The sequence below is a fragment of the Xenopus laevis genome, chromosome 5L, assembly GCF_017654675.1.
Source record: "Xenopus laevis strain J_2021 chromosome 5L, Xenopus_laevis_v10.1, whole genome shotgun sequence".
Classification (NCBI taxonomy): Eukaryota; Metazoa; Chordata; class Amphibia; order Anura; family Pipidae; genus Xenopus; species Xenopus laevis.
In genome coordinates this window covers 92,392,566-92,407,396 of record NC_054379.1, presented here as the reverse complement: position 1 = coordinate 92,407,396, position 14,831 = coordinate 92,392,566, and the positions used below count along the sequence as shown (strand labels likewise).

The window sequence follows — 14,831 nt, the reverse complement described above, 5'->3', positions numbered from 1 at the left end:
CATTCACTTGATAATCAGCAGATGCACCATACATTGGCAGTTTACAGTTTTAAATATGCCCTGTCTGCAAACCAACAAATATCTATAGTACATGGATATTGTTTGGCATCATGAAGCCGCATACACGTACTGACCATCATACAAAATTATTTTATTGGTACCTGTATGACCAGATTTTAAAATCTTAGTTTTTGCTGCAAAGCGTGCATAATTAGTAATACTTATTCATAAAGCACCAATGTGCATAATGTTTCACTCAACACACTCATTATGCACATACATGGGACCTCACAAGCATGTGCATAACTATCCATAGCAGCCCCAGCATTGCTTGCCTAGTACAGACAGGGGACATTCTTTTAAAAAAAAAATCAAAGTTTCCCTTAAAGGAAAAATAAACCCCTTATTAAAAAACCCCTACCCTACATAGACCCCATCTCCCTCCTCCTCCCCCCCAGCCTATCTGAAGACCGAAGAATATGGCACCCGTGAACTCCAATGCTGTGAATCTGCATTGAGCAGTCAGTAAAAAGTTAGGGGCATTTGCCCGGGGTAGCAGCTAGGCTGGAGGGGAGGAGGGAGGGAAGGTTTATATAGTGTAGGAGTTTTTTAATAAGGGGTTTACTTCTCCTTTAACTGGTGCGCATGCTCTATTAGGCTGCATCTGCTGTGGGGGAAACATTTTGGGGTGACAGACACCCTTTAATTACCCCCAACCCATATCCTCCTTTTTTTTGTATTTTGCCTGACGAAGGCACCCGTGTGCTCTGAAAGCTTGCAATTTTTACTTATTCAGTTAGCCAATAAAAGGTATTACAAAACTTTACATTTCTGCAAAGTAATTGAAAAAAAGTCTTTATTTCTGGTGAACTGAAAAAGGGGTGGTTCACCTTCAAATTAACTTTTAGTGTGTTATAGATTGGCTAATTCTAAGCAACTTTTCAATTGGTTTTCATTTTTTCTTTTGCATAGTTTTTAAATGATTTTCCTTATTCTTCTGACTCTTCCCAGCTTTCAAATGGGTGTCACTGACCCCATCTAAAAACAAATGCCCTGTAAGGCTACACATTTATAGTTATTACTTTTTATTACTCATCTTTCTATTCAGACCCGCTCCTATTCATATTCCAGTCTCTCGTTCAAATTAATGCATGCTTTGTAGAGTAATTTGGACCCTAGTAACCAGGTTGCTGAACTTCAATCTGGGGAGTTCCTGAATAAAAAGCGAAATATCTCAAAAAACACAAATCAAAATCAATTGCAACTTTTCGACTGGCCTTCATTTTTTTTCTTTTTTATGGCTTTTGAATCATTTGCCTTCTTCTTTTGACACTTTCAGATGGGGTCACTGACGCCATGTAAAAACAAATGCTCTATAAGGCTACACATTTATCATTATTGCTACTTTTTAATACTCCTCTTTCTATTTGGGCTCATGTCTATTCATATTGTATTCTCTTATTTAAATTGGTGCAATCAGATTGCTGAAATTGCAAACTGGAGAGCTGCTGAATAAAGGAATTTAAAAACCACGGATAATAAAAACCAATTTCAAGTTGTCTCAGAATAACAGTCTCTACATCATACTAAGGGGCTGATTCACTATGGGTCGAATATAGAGGGTTAATTAACCCTCGATATTCGACTAGGAATTGAAATCCTTCGACTTCGAATATCGAAGTCGAAGGATTTAGCGCAGAAAATTTGATCGAACGATAAAATCCTTTGAAACGAACGATTTGAAGGATTTTAATCCAACGATCGAAGGAATATCCTTTGATCAAAAAAACTTAGGCAAGCCTATGGGGACCTTCCCCACAGGCTAACATTGACTTCGGTAGCTTTTAGCTGCCGAAGTAGGGGGTCGAAGTTTTTTTTAAAGAGACAGTACTTCGACTATCAAATAGTCGAACGATTTTTAGTTCGAATCCTTCACTCGAAGTTAGTGAATCAGCCCCTAAATGTTAATTTAAAGGTGAAGAACCCCTTAAAAGGACTAGTAACACGAAAAAAGTATAGGTTTATATATGGTGGGGATCAAACATATTTGTTTAATAAATATGCAATTACAGCACAGAGGGAGCAGAGTGGGTACTTACCAGGCCAGAATTGAGGCCACAGAATCTGCTCCCCCTTGTTAAAGTGATGATTAGAACATTATGTATATACTAGACATTAAGCCCGTTAAATTAACAGGCGCTAGAACATATGTAACGACAGTCCGTGGGGCACATGCGCAGTAGCGCAATCCCACCGACACAGGTACTGGACGCAGAGACACTTCAACTTTATTATATAGGATTAATACAGGCAGGCAATGTTTTCTTTATTCAGAAAAATCAATGACTCAGGGTAATTCACCAGAAAAGTAATGTCAGAAAAATCCAAAATAGTGTATTCTTACTATTAAAAGCAAAGACAGTTATGGGTGACTGTGTGGAGATACATTATGTAATTTGCCAAAAATGCTTTAGCAGTTACACACAGCACAATGAGGACTATCATTTGTCATTATATCAGTCCTTATCATGCACTGTTCATTATAGTTATAGTGTACTTGGATACATTTCTAAAGAATTCCTTTATTGATTTGTATCTGTGAGTGACAAAACAGCACAAGTGCACATGCCCTAAAGGACATAAAAGCCTAGTGGGTACCAATTTGTTAGGCACACAAATTACATTTTTCTACTGTGATTTGCTCATGAATAAATTTGACTGGCCTATGATTTTTTTTACATAAGCACAATGCTGCCATCTTACCCTGTTTTCCCAGAGATCCCTTGTACTTCAGTCAGGCTCACTAGAGTTGCACATAAGCAGTATACTAGAAGTAAAATTGGAAATGTATAGCAAGAGATGCCACATGCAGCCACATATTCTACAATGAAAACCTGTACAGGGGCCCATTTACTTAGTTCGAGTAAAGGAATAGAGGAAAAATAGTTTGAATTTCGAATGGTCGAATATGGCTACTTCGACCATCGAATGGGCTACTTCAACCTTCGACTACGACCTTCGAATCGAACGATTCTAACTAAAAATCGTTCGACTTTCCGACCATTCGATAGTCGAAGTACTGAAAATTCTTCGACCCCCTAGTTCGCCACCTAAAATCTACCGAGGCCAATGTTAGCCTATGTGGAAGGTCCCCATAGGCTTCCTAACAATTTTCTGATCGAAGGAATATCCTTCGATCGATGAATTAAAATCCTTGAATCGTTCAATTCGAAGGATTTAATCGTTCGATTCGAAGGATTTAATCGTTCGATTCGAAGGATTTAATCGTTCGATCTAATGATTATTCCTTCGATCGTTCGATCGTAGAAATAGCGGTAAATCCTTCGACTTCGATATTCGAAGTCGAAGGATTTTACTTTGACGGTTGAATATCGAGGGTTAATTAACCATCGATATTCGACCCTAGGTAAATGTGCCCCATAGTGTCACTGTAAGAATGCCCTGTGGCAATGCAATTTCAACCAAATTTCAAACATTTTCTTGGAAAAAAGGGTATTTATTAGCAGATTATGAATACATTGTTTGCACCAATGAATTATTTGTTTAATTTTGCATGGTTATTAAATATTTATTTAAAAAGTATTGCAGTCATGTAATTTTCCCCAAATAGTATAATTTTGCTATTAAAAAAAAAGATTAAGGGAATTTTACATAAACTTGAGCATGTTGTACACAAAAGTAAACTTCAGTAACATATTTTTCGTTCTTTTCCAACCACCAAATTGAAATTGTAGAAGTGATTTAGATGGCAATGAAGCTATATCTTTTTTTATCAAATGATATTTGTTCTCCTTCTATTCTAGAATTTAGATGGGCTATTTAGTTACTGGTGAATGCTTGATGAGAAATCAAGGTTTCTAAAAAAAAAATAAAAAGTCAATTTGTAGATGTACTCCCCCCTTCATCTGACCTTCATGCCACATAGTCCTATGGTTTCACACTAACAGCACTGAATACTATACTATTATTTTAATATGTTACTGGAGGAGAAAAAATAATTTTAATGCAATAAAAATAAATAAGTAGAGTACAAGTACAATGGTGGGAAAATTTGCAGAAAGCTCAATTTCTGCCTGTGCTTTAGAAAAAACAGCTTTCAGTAAGCCTTAATGTATTGTGAAGCATTTTCTTCAGCTTCTGGAAAAATAAAAGAAGATAAAACCCCGTGCTAACCTGTATGTGTAGTGACAAAAATGAATAAAATCCACTTGTCTCTTTTCAAACAGGGCTGTGCTTTTCTGTCCCACGTGTCCCATTCTAACCTATACGTTCACAAATGGGGCAGCTGCAGGCTCCCCTGTGGAACACCTGTCATAAGCCTAATTGTAAAACCAGTAATATTCCCTGTTTTTAAAGCTACAATGACTCTAAAACAACATGTCAGATATGTGCAAGGGGTATACAATTGATTGGACCTAGGATGTTAATGCATTAAAGCTTCCATATTACTGGGGGGGGGGGGATCCTTCTTCTACACTCTAATATAGTAAAAGCTCCCCCAGCAGGGGCAGTAGTTTGTGCTGCTTTAAAAAGACAAGAGTTTTGTGAGGAACCAGTCCTCACTGGGTTTGAAGTGTCTCAGCCAGGTGCATGTTTTGGGGCTGCATGAGAGGCCAAGCATCTGGCCCTTGGTAGTTCTGAAGAAGGCGATACAGTTGTTTCAGATGAGCAACAATGTTGTCTTTGATGTCAGGGACAGAGATTTGCAAACGGACTAAACATCTCAAGTATCATACGTGCTACAACTGGTATTATCTGTGAAGAAATGTAAAAAAAAAAAAAAATAGAATAAAGTAAGAGTTATTATGTGTGTGTCACTGGGACATGTAGTTGCTTCAGATTTCCCATTTGCCCAGTTTAGCTCAAGAAATAACTAGATAGATGTTTTGTAATTAAAGCAATGCTAAAAGTATGTTCAGCTCAAGTCGTATTCATTGAACTTATGTTGAACATCTGTCACTGTTATGCATCTGGGCCCCCAAAAATTCTCCTGTTATAATCTGCCAAAATAGCAAAATTTACAGGAGATTGTATAAGATGCATGGATTCGTAAATTTAAAATACCTAATTAATTGCCCTACCACCATCTTTGCATTCAAAAGGAGACATATTTAAGCATCCATTTAGGACTGCTTTCCATAAGTTGCCGTTACATTACCCTGTCTAATAATGTACACGTAGTACATGCACAGTATGAACTTTTGAGTAGCACACCTGAACAATGATGAGCTTTCTTTCTCTGGATTTGTCATCTGGCCACTCCTCTCCGAAGCATAAGTAGATTTCACATGGTGGCTGCTTTGTAGGAGCCCCCTTCTGATGACAAATAAGTTCTACATACAAGAATAAATCAATAAAACAATTCAGTCACAATATCAGTTTTTTATAACAGAATTAGCAGATAAAACATTGTGTGTAAAAAATATATGCCTCTGACTACATTTTGGTTAGGCTTGGTTGCACATAAGTCCCATGCCAAGGAGGGCTTGAATACTGGGCTTGCTATGCATCTGCTATTCATTTTTCTATTTGTATGGTTCCCATTGAGACTTGAACAAGAAAAATAGAATCAGCACTTTGAAGGGAAGGAATAATTTGGGACAAACACAATTCAGTACTTTTCTTGCACCTAAATTAGCGTTGTTATAAACTAAATGCAAGTGATATTTTGTTGCGGTCATTTGTGATGTGTATATTGGCAAAAGTCAGATAATCAACTGCCACATAGAAAAGTTTTTCCAGAGGGATGAATGCTGTGACTCTGCCTCTCCAGACAGTGTCTGTACCTTATTGGCCTGTGTAAGGGGGGCCTCCAAAAAGCTTGTCTTACAGACAAATTTTCAGCTGAATACTGAAAATCCCTACTGGTGATGGTTGATGCAACCTTCTCCTAAAGGGTCTCCTTAGGACGCCACTGGCCTGGGGCCCAAATGATCAAATTATCCTGATTTGGCCCAGTGTGTTGGTGGCCTAATTGTGACCTCGTCAAATGAGCGGGTCCAGTAGTGTATTGCCTTAGATTAACTCAGTTTGCACCATAAATCCTAAGGTTCAAATACTTTTTCCTTGCACCAAAGGTACAATAAAAATGTATCTCTTTTTATAGACATAGTGGTGCACTTCTGCATATTACATAAACTTTGACAAAACACAGAGCAGAAGCCACTGTCTTGATATACACCTAAATCAGGCCAGGACTAGCAATCTGTGAGACCTGGCAAATGCCAGAGAGACTGCTGTACTATTTAGTGGGCGGGTGGGGGCTGTTTGGGCCTCTGTCTATAGTACCCACACAAACTCATGACAAAACAGTTTGTACTCAGGAAAATTAAGTATATCTATAAGCACATGGTATCATTCCAGTGCCCCAAATTATAAATTAGCTCAATACTCCATAGAGCAAATAATTCAAGTAATGCCTTTTCCACTAAGTAACAGACTTTTGGTGATCTCCATTAGAAGGGAGATAGATCCGAGTTAATTTACAATTCAGTTTGTAACTAATGATAAAATGAATGGCAGGAAATTTTATAAAAATAGGTAGACTTAAAAGACTGCTGAAGAATGGTATGAAAGCAGAAACGACTGGACAGTGGGATTGAACCTGTCCCTATAGGAATTGATGAAATAAGACATGGCTATGGCCGTAATAAGTACTTACTTTTAGTAGGAATGCTTAAAAACAAATCAAACTTGGATAGGAGTATAAATGAAACTTAAATTGTTAATAATTTGACCATATCATCTTTTTCTATCCAGAACAGGCTATACTAGACTTGGTAAACAAGAAAAAAAAGAATATTTATCACAAACTCTTTCAGGTCTTCACACTTGTATTGAGACAGAATACTTACCACTAAGGAAAGTCTCCAGACAGAAAAGTTTAACTCTCTTCTGCCTTTCAATAAGGTTTGGGGTAGTCGGAGATGGTGAGCAGGGCCCACTCCAGTAGACTTTACACTGGCACAGTCTGATTGCATATATGGCATGCCCACTGACTTCTAATATCAGACCCCTGTCCATGACATCAAGAAGACGACTAGTAAAGAGCTTCTGTTTTTCATTTACAATTTGTTCTGTCCCAGGGAAGCGAACTTGTTCAAGGGTGATGGGTCCAAACAGCTCTTCCTGATTGGGCATTGGTCCCAGGTCGCCATAGAAAAGTCGGCAGCCTTGAGGATTACTGACTATAGTCGTCTGACCCATCTCTTTCCCCCGATAATAGAACTGGATTTCTAAGTCAGTCACTAAGCACAAAAATAAGTTTATACATCAATTAAAAATGGTATAGCAGATACATGACTATGTGCAGTGTATTTTCTTCTAAGTTTTAAAGGAGGGAGAACTATTCTGCAGCTCAGAGTGTATCTAACAGCTGTAAAAGATACCTGGTTAAGCACAATTTAGACATTTTTGCTACGGACTGTAAGCATATGTAATCTTGTATTAAAAAGCGGGCTTTATCAATTTAATTTCATATAAATGTGTTTTCTACAAGCATTTTCTTGGTATTTTGTGCTGTTAACTTCTGAATTTTAAACAATCTTATGTTCTGATCCTGGCTATATGTTTCTAAATCTTGCAAGTGTATTACACACAAACAAGCAGATCAACAAATGTGAGCACCTTAAAGGGCTGTTCACTTTTAAATTAATGTTTAGTATGATGTAGAGAGTGATATTATGAGACAATTTGCAACTGGTTTTATTTTTTTATTATTTGTGGGTATTAAGTTATTTAGCTTTATATTCAGCAGCTCTCCAGTTTGCAGTATCAGCAATCTGATTGCTAGGGTCCAAATGACCCTAGCAACCATGGACTGATTTGAATAAGAGATTGGAATATGAGAAGGAGAGGCCTGAATAGAAAGATGAGTAATACAAAGTAGCAATAACAAATATATCTGTAGCCTTACAGGGCATTTGTCTTTAGATGGAGTCAGTGACCCCCATTTGAAAGCTGGAAAAAGGCAAATAATTTAAAATCTATAAAAACCACCCCTCAAGCGCCCCCCCCCCCGTAACCCACACGGGGTGTAACTTCACAGCAAATACATTTTTCCCAGACCCCATCTACACCATATGCGTACAATGCCCCCATTCTTACACATCATGCAGTGTTCTTCAAGACTACCCTTTGCTTTCCTATCTTTATGCAGTGAATGTACGTATACCTAATATTTTGAGTACAAGCTATTACAACACACAATAATTAACGTAATAATCACTGGGTCTTTAAGTAAACCAGACCTGAAGACATCAGGCATCTATATATGTAGATTAAAACAATGTAGCTATGCTTTAAACATGACATACTTGGTAGGTGTCAGGATAAGCCCAGGATCGATCCCTGGTTTCCTGGGTTCTGGACACGGCACCTTGCCAGATGAGCCACCAGGGGCTCTTGGGGCTCATCATGAACTCTTGTTGTTACTTATGCTATCTGCCTGTTCACAGTTTGTTCTTCTGTTCCTCCCTATTCTCCACCCACCTCGTTTACCCTCATGTGTTCCCCATTCCCAATTACCTGCCCTTTATTAACCCCGCCCTGAGATTTGCTCAGGGCTGAGTCATAAATGTTTCTGTGCTGTTGTATCCTGGATCCTGTGCCCTAAATGCTTTGGACTTTGATTACCTTGTTCCTGAAATCCTTGTTTCCTGTGTGAGTACCCCATTACCTCGTATCCCGTGGAACCCCTGTTTTGACTTTGGCCTGACCCTATCTTCACCTTGCCCTTCTTGCCTTTGTTTACCCTTTTGTTGCTATTAAATCATCGTTTCAACCCTGCCCATGCCTCCATGCCTTGGCTACACCCCAGGGCTTCCCCCATATCCGCTCCCCAGGGAGTGGCTCTCCTCGATCACCCTGGTTCCCAGCGGTGATCATTACAGTATGACTCAGCCAAACAGGAAGCCCTTGGAAAAGCCCTCCATGCTTTCCTTTACCGGTGTGGAACTACAACTCCCTTGGGGTGGGGAGAATGAGGCAAAAGTCAGCTCCCATTTCTCTGATGATGTTTGGCAGGATTTTGTATCTGATGATGACTGGGAGGATTCTGTCTTTGATGAGGATTGGGAGGATTTAGACTTGGATGTAGCTGAACTTCAAACTGCTATCAGGCCTGTGTCTGTTAAATCGCTTCCAGTCCTTTGGCCCTTGTCTCCTCCACAACCTTCTATTCCCGGGCCTGCTACCCCTCAGCAACTGCTTCCCCAGCAGCGTCGGCTGCCCACTGTACCTGAGGGGGTTTCCCAGCAGCCTCAGCTGCCCGAGGCTCCAACTAAGCTTCCCCATCGACTGGCTCCCCAGAGTCTGCCTCCTGTACTTGTGCCGGCTTATGTGACCCTAGAAGAGGGGCTTCTGCCTTGTCCTGTGCCTCCAGAAGTGGGGCTTCTGTCTTGTTCTGTGCCTCCAAAAATGGGGCTTCTGCCGTGCCTTGTACCCCCAAGAGAGGAGGCTTCACAGCAGCATCGGCTGCCCACGGCTCCTGAGGTTTCCCAGCAGCCTCGGCTACCCAAGTGTCCAGCTAGACCTTCCCGACGACTGGCTCCCAACTGGCTGTCTGCTGTGCCGGCTTCCCAGCCTGTCCTGTCTGCTGTGCCGGTCCCCCAGCAGCCGCCTCCTGCTCCAGTGCCGGTCCCCCAGCAGCCGCCTCCTGTTCCAGTGCCGGTCCCCCAGCAGCCGCCTCCTGTTCCAGTGCCGGTCCCCCAGCAGCCGCCTCCTGTTCCAGTGCCGGTCCCCCAGCAGCCGCCTCCTGTTCCAGTGCCGGTCCCCCAGCAGCCGCCTCCTGCTCCAGTGCCGGTCCCCCAGCAGCCGCCTCCTGTTCCAGTGCCGGTCCCCCAGCAGCCGCCTCCTGTTCCAGTGCCGGTCCCCCAGCAGCCGCCTCCTGTTCCAGTGCCGGTCCCCCAGCAGCCGCCTCCTGTTCCAGTGCCGGTCCCCCAGCAGCCGCCTCCTGTTCCAGTGCCGGTCCCCCAGCAGCCGCCTCCTGTTCCAGTGCCGGTCCCCCAGCAGCCGCCTCCTGTTCCAGTGCCGGTCCCCCAGCAGCCGCCTCCTGTTCCAGTGCCGGTCCCCAGCAGCCGCCTCCTGTTCCAGTGCCGGTCCCCCAGCAGCCGCCTCCTGTTCCAGTGCCGGTCCCCCAGCAGCTGCCTCCTGTTCCAGTGCCGGTCCCCCAGCAGCTGCCTCCTGTTCCAGTGCCGGTCCCCCAGCAGCTGCCTCCTGTTCCAGTGCCGGTCCCCCAGCAGCTGCCTCCTGTTCCAGTGCCGGTCCCCCAGCAGCTGCCTCCTGTTCCAGTGCCGGTCCCCCAGCAGCTGCCTCCTGTTCCAGTGCCGGTCCCCCAGCAGCTGCCTCCTGTTCCAGTGCCGGTCCCCCAGCAGCTGCCTCCTGCTCCAGTGCCGGTCCCCCAGCAGCTGCCTCCTGTTCCAGTGCCGGCTCCCCGAAAGCTGCCTCCTGCTCCAGTGCCGGCTCCCCGAAAGCTGCCTCCTGTTTCAGTGTCGGTTCCCCAGCCGCTTCCAGCCTGTGTGCCAGCAGCCCAGCCGCTTCCAGCCTGTGTGCCAGCAGCCCAGCCGCTTCCAGCCTGTGTGCCAGCAGCCCAGCCGCTTCCAGCCTGTGTGCCAGCAGCCCAGCCGCTTCCAGCCTGTGTGCCAGCAGCCCAGCCGCTTCCAGCCTGTGTGCCAGTGGTCCCGTCTGCAGTTCCTGTGCCAGTGGTCTCGTCTGCATCTCCTGTGCCAGTGGTCTCGTCTGCATCTCCTGTGCCAGCAGCCTTCCCGGTCTCAGACGTGGCTCCAGGCGGTCCTCTGGTCCCAGACGTGGCTCCAGGCGGTCCTCCGGTCCCAGACGTGGCTCCAGGCGGTCCTCCGGTCCCAGACGTGGCTCCAGGCGGTCCTCCGGTCCCAGACGTGGCTCCAGGCGGTCCTCCGGTCCCAGACGTGGCTCCAGGCGGTCCTCCGGTCCCAGACGTGGCTCCAGGCGGTCCTCCGGTCCCAGACGTGGCTCCAGGCGGTCCTCCGGTCCCAGACGTGGCTCCAGGCGGTCCTCCGGTCCCAGACGTGGCTCCAGGCGGTCCTCCGGTCCCAGACGTGGCTCCAGGCGGTCCTCGGTCCAGACGTGGCTCCAGGCGGTCCTCCGGTCCCAGACGTGGCTCCAGGCGGTCCTCCGGTCCCAGACGTGGCTCCAGGCGGTCCTCCGGTCCCAGACGTGGCTCCAGGCGGTCCTCCGGTCCCAGACGTGGCTCCAGGCGGTCCTCCGGTCCCAGACGTGGCTCCAGGCGGTCCTCCGGTCCCAGACGTGGCTCCAGGCGGTCCTCCGGTCCCAGACGTGGCTCCAGGCGGTCCTCCGGTCCCAGACGTGGCTCCAGGCGGTCCTCCGGTCCCAGACGTGGGCTCCAGGCGGTCCTCCGGTCCCAGACGTGGCTCCAGGCGGTCCTCCGGTCCCAGACGTGGCTCCAGGCGGTCCTCCGGTCCCAGGCGGCGCTCCAGGCGGTCCTCCGGTCCCAGCGGCGCTCCAGGCGGTCCTCCGGTCCCAGGCGGCGCTCCAGGCGGTCCTCCGGTCCCAGGCGGCGCTCCAGGCGGTCCTCCGGTCCCAGGCGGCGCTCCAGGCGGTCCTCCGGTCCCAGGCGGCGCTCCAGGCGGTCCTCCGGTCCCAGGCGGCGCTCCAGCCTTTGACCCTGGCGGCGCTCCAGCCTTTGACCCTGGCGGCTCTCCAGCCTTTGACCCTGGCGGCGCTCCAGCCTTTGACCCTGGCGGCGCTCCAGCCTTTGACCCTGGCGGCGCTCCAGCCTTTGACCCTGGCGGCGCTCCAGCCTTTGACCCTGGCGGCTCTCCAGCCTTTGACCCTGGCGGCTCTCCAGCCTTTGACCCTGGCGGCTCTCCAGCCTTTGACCCTGGCGGCTCTCCAGCCTTTGACCCTGGCGGCTCTCCAGCCTTTGACCCTGGCGGCTCTCCAGCCTTTGACCCTGGCGGCTCTCCAGCCTTTGACCCTGGCGGCTCTCCAGCCTTTGACCCTGGCGGCTCTCCAGCCTTTGACCCTGGCGGCTCTCCAGCCTTTGACCCTGGCGGCTCTCCAGCCTTTGACCCTGGCGGCTCTCCAGCCTTTGACCCTGGCGGCTCTCCAGCCTTTGACCCTGGCGGCTCTCCAGCCTTTGACCCTGGCGGCTCTCCAGCCTTTGACCCTGGCGGCTCTCCAGCCTTTGACCCTGGCGGCTCTCCAGCCTTTGACCCTGGCGGCTCTCCAGCCTTTGACCCTGGCGGCTCTCCAGCCTTTGACCCTGGCGGCTCTCCAGCCTTTGACCCTGGCGGCTCTCCAGCCTTTGACCCTGGCGGCTCTCCAGCCTTTGACCCTGGCGGCTCTCCAGCCTTTGACCCTGGCGGCTCTCCAGCCTTTGACCCTGGCGGCTCTCCAGCCTTTGACCCTGGCGGCTCTCCAGCCTTTGACCCTGGCGGCTCTCCAGCCTTTGACCCTGGCGGCTCTCCAGCCTTTGACCCTGGCGGCTCTCCAGCCTTTGACCCTGGCGGCTCTCCAGCCTTTGACCCTGGCGGCTCTCCAGCCTTTGACCCTGGCGGCTCTCCAGCCTTTGACCCTGGCGGCTCTCCAGCCTTTGACCCTGGCGGCTCTCCAGCCTTGGATCCTGATGGTCCTTCTGCCTCTGATCCTAGCAAGACTTTTTGTCCCCCATCTCCAGTCATTGGACTAAAAAGGATGGGGGTCTTTCGTTTGGGTCGCCCAGAGGTCGACCATTAAGGGGGGGTACTGTCAGGATAAGCCCAGGATCGATCCCTGGTTTCCTGGGTTCTGGACACAGCACCTTGCCAGATGAGCCACCAGGGGCTCCTGGGGCTCATCATGAACTCTTGTTGTTACTTATGCTATCTGCCTGTTCACAGTTTGTTCTTCTGTTCCTCCCTATTCTCCACCCACCTCGTTTACCCTCATGTGTTCCCCATTCCCAATTACCTGCCCTTTATTAACCCCGCCCTGAGCTTTGCTCAGGCCTGAGTCATAAATGTTTCTGTGCTGTTGTATCCTGGATCCTGTGCCCTAAATGCTTTGGACTTTGATTACCTTGTTCCTGAAATCCTTGTTTCCTGTGTGAGTACCCCATTACCTCGTATCCCGTGGAACCCCTGTTTTGACTTTGGCCTGACCCTATCTTCACCTTGCCCTTCTTGCCTTTGTTTACCCTTTTGTTGCTATTAAATCATCGTTTCAACCCTGCCCATGCCTCCTACCATCTTTGGCTACACCCCAGGGCTTCCCCCATATCCGCTCCCCAGGGAGTGGCTCTCCTCGATCACCCTGGTTCCCAGCGGTGATCATTACAGTAGGGAACTGATCCACATCTCGGGAGAACTGAAAAAGTCAGCAGGGCCTGATATTGGGGGCACTTCCATCTCCTGAGGCTCAGTCTTTGGCCATGTTTGCTCAGGGGTGCAGCTGCCTGTACTAGATGATCCCATGGGTGAGTCTGCTGCAAAATATAAAATCATAGTTAAGCCATTAGCTATTTTTCACACGGAAACGTGATTTATTTTAATTAGGCTTAACAAAATGACAGTAAGGCCTGCTGGAGGGCCAATGTTAACTTATACGCCAGAATCATTCTAAGGCGCAAGGGGAAAGCCACTAGATGATGGAAAACAATTCAATTACTATGAAAATAATATTACGTATAAAGCACTAACATATACTATAGAAAATAACACTGATAAGGATCCTCTTTGTCAGAGTTTACAATAAAGAGAAGAGAGAGGGAGGCTAAATGGTTCCAATTTCTTGGCATGAAAATGCAATGGAAAATATTGTCACAAACATTTTTATACAGGAATCTGACTTTCCAAATCCATCTGGTAATAGAGTTAAGTCAAATTTGCACTAATTTTGGCCATGGCTTATAACTCAGAATTGGTGAACGTTTTAAGCAAAAAGAAAAAACCTGAGAGACCAGAAATATACTTTAGAAAGTGGCTGGAGAAACCTTTTCATGGAGCTTCACATTTTGTAAATGGAAAACACTGGGGTGATGCCATTTCTACTTGGAAATACACATTCTGCTTTAGTAAATAAGCCCCAAAAGCTTTCTAAATATCGCTATGCAATACACACTATTTATGGACTGAGTAATTATAGTGCATTTACATTCAATTTATATTTAATTCATCTGCATGTATAAGCAGAACATATAACTGTACAGTTATTGCAATCATAATTACTTACCTTAAATATTGTCTTTTCTTCTTCCTGCTGGGGGCTATGTCTTGTTGCATGTTTCCATGGGATCTGGAACCTTTTTGCCTCTCTGTTCAACCAGACGAGACCAGGGTACATTCCGCTATCCACCTGGGCCACCAGCCATGGTTTAAGCCGAACGCGTCGCGGTTGCAAAGCCATGACCTACAGCAATGCAAAATGACAAATAAATCTCTCCATTTTTATCCTAAAGGACAAGGAAAGGCAAATTCACTGGTGGGTGTTTTTTCCTCGGGCCACTGCCCCTTTTCAGAAATGAATGCACTTGTCGAGGAAAACACTAACAGAGGGTCAATCCACCATTTTACTTCTAGCTCTCTTGCATCCCCTAAAAAGAGCATCATCCTTGGAAAAAATTAACAAAGCACTGCCATTTTACATGTTATCCTTATCAGTAAAATGGCAGAGCATTGCTTTTGTAATTTTTTTTACCGCACATGCAATTTATTCGTTAAAGGTTTACGAGCCTGGGAAAAAAGCATAGCGAAAAATCCAGCTTTCCTTTAAAGAAAACAGATGTACACCAAAGACTTACCATTATATATGTAAAGCAATACTTTTCTAATGTT

General features: G+C 46.4%; 1 pseudogene; it reads right to left on the bottom strand.

Moving 5' to 3' along the window:
* Positions 1-3,496: 3,496 nt before the first annotated feature.
* Positions 3,497-14,403, bottom strand: LOC121393910 (annotated as a pseudogene).
* Between the last annotated feature and the right edge of the window lie 428 nt (positions 14,404-14,831).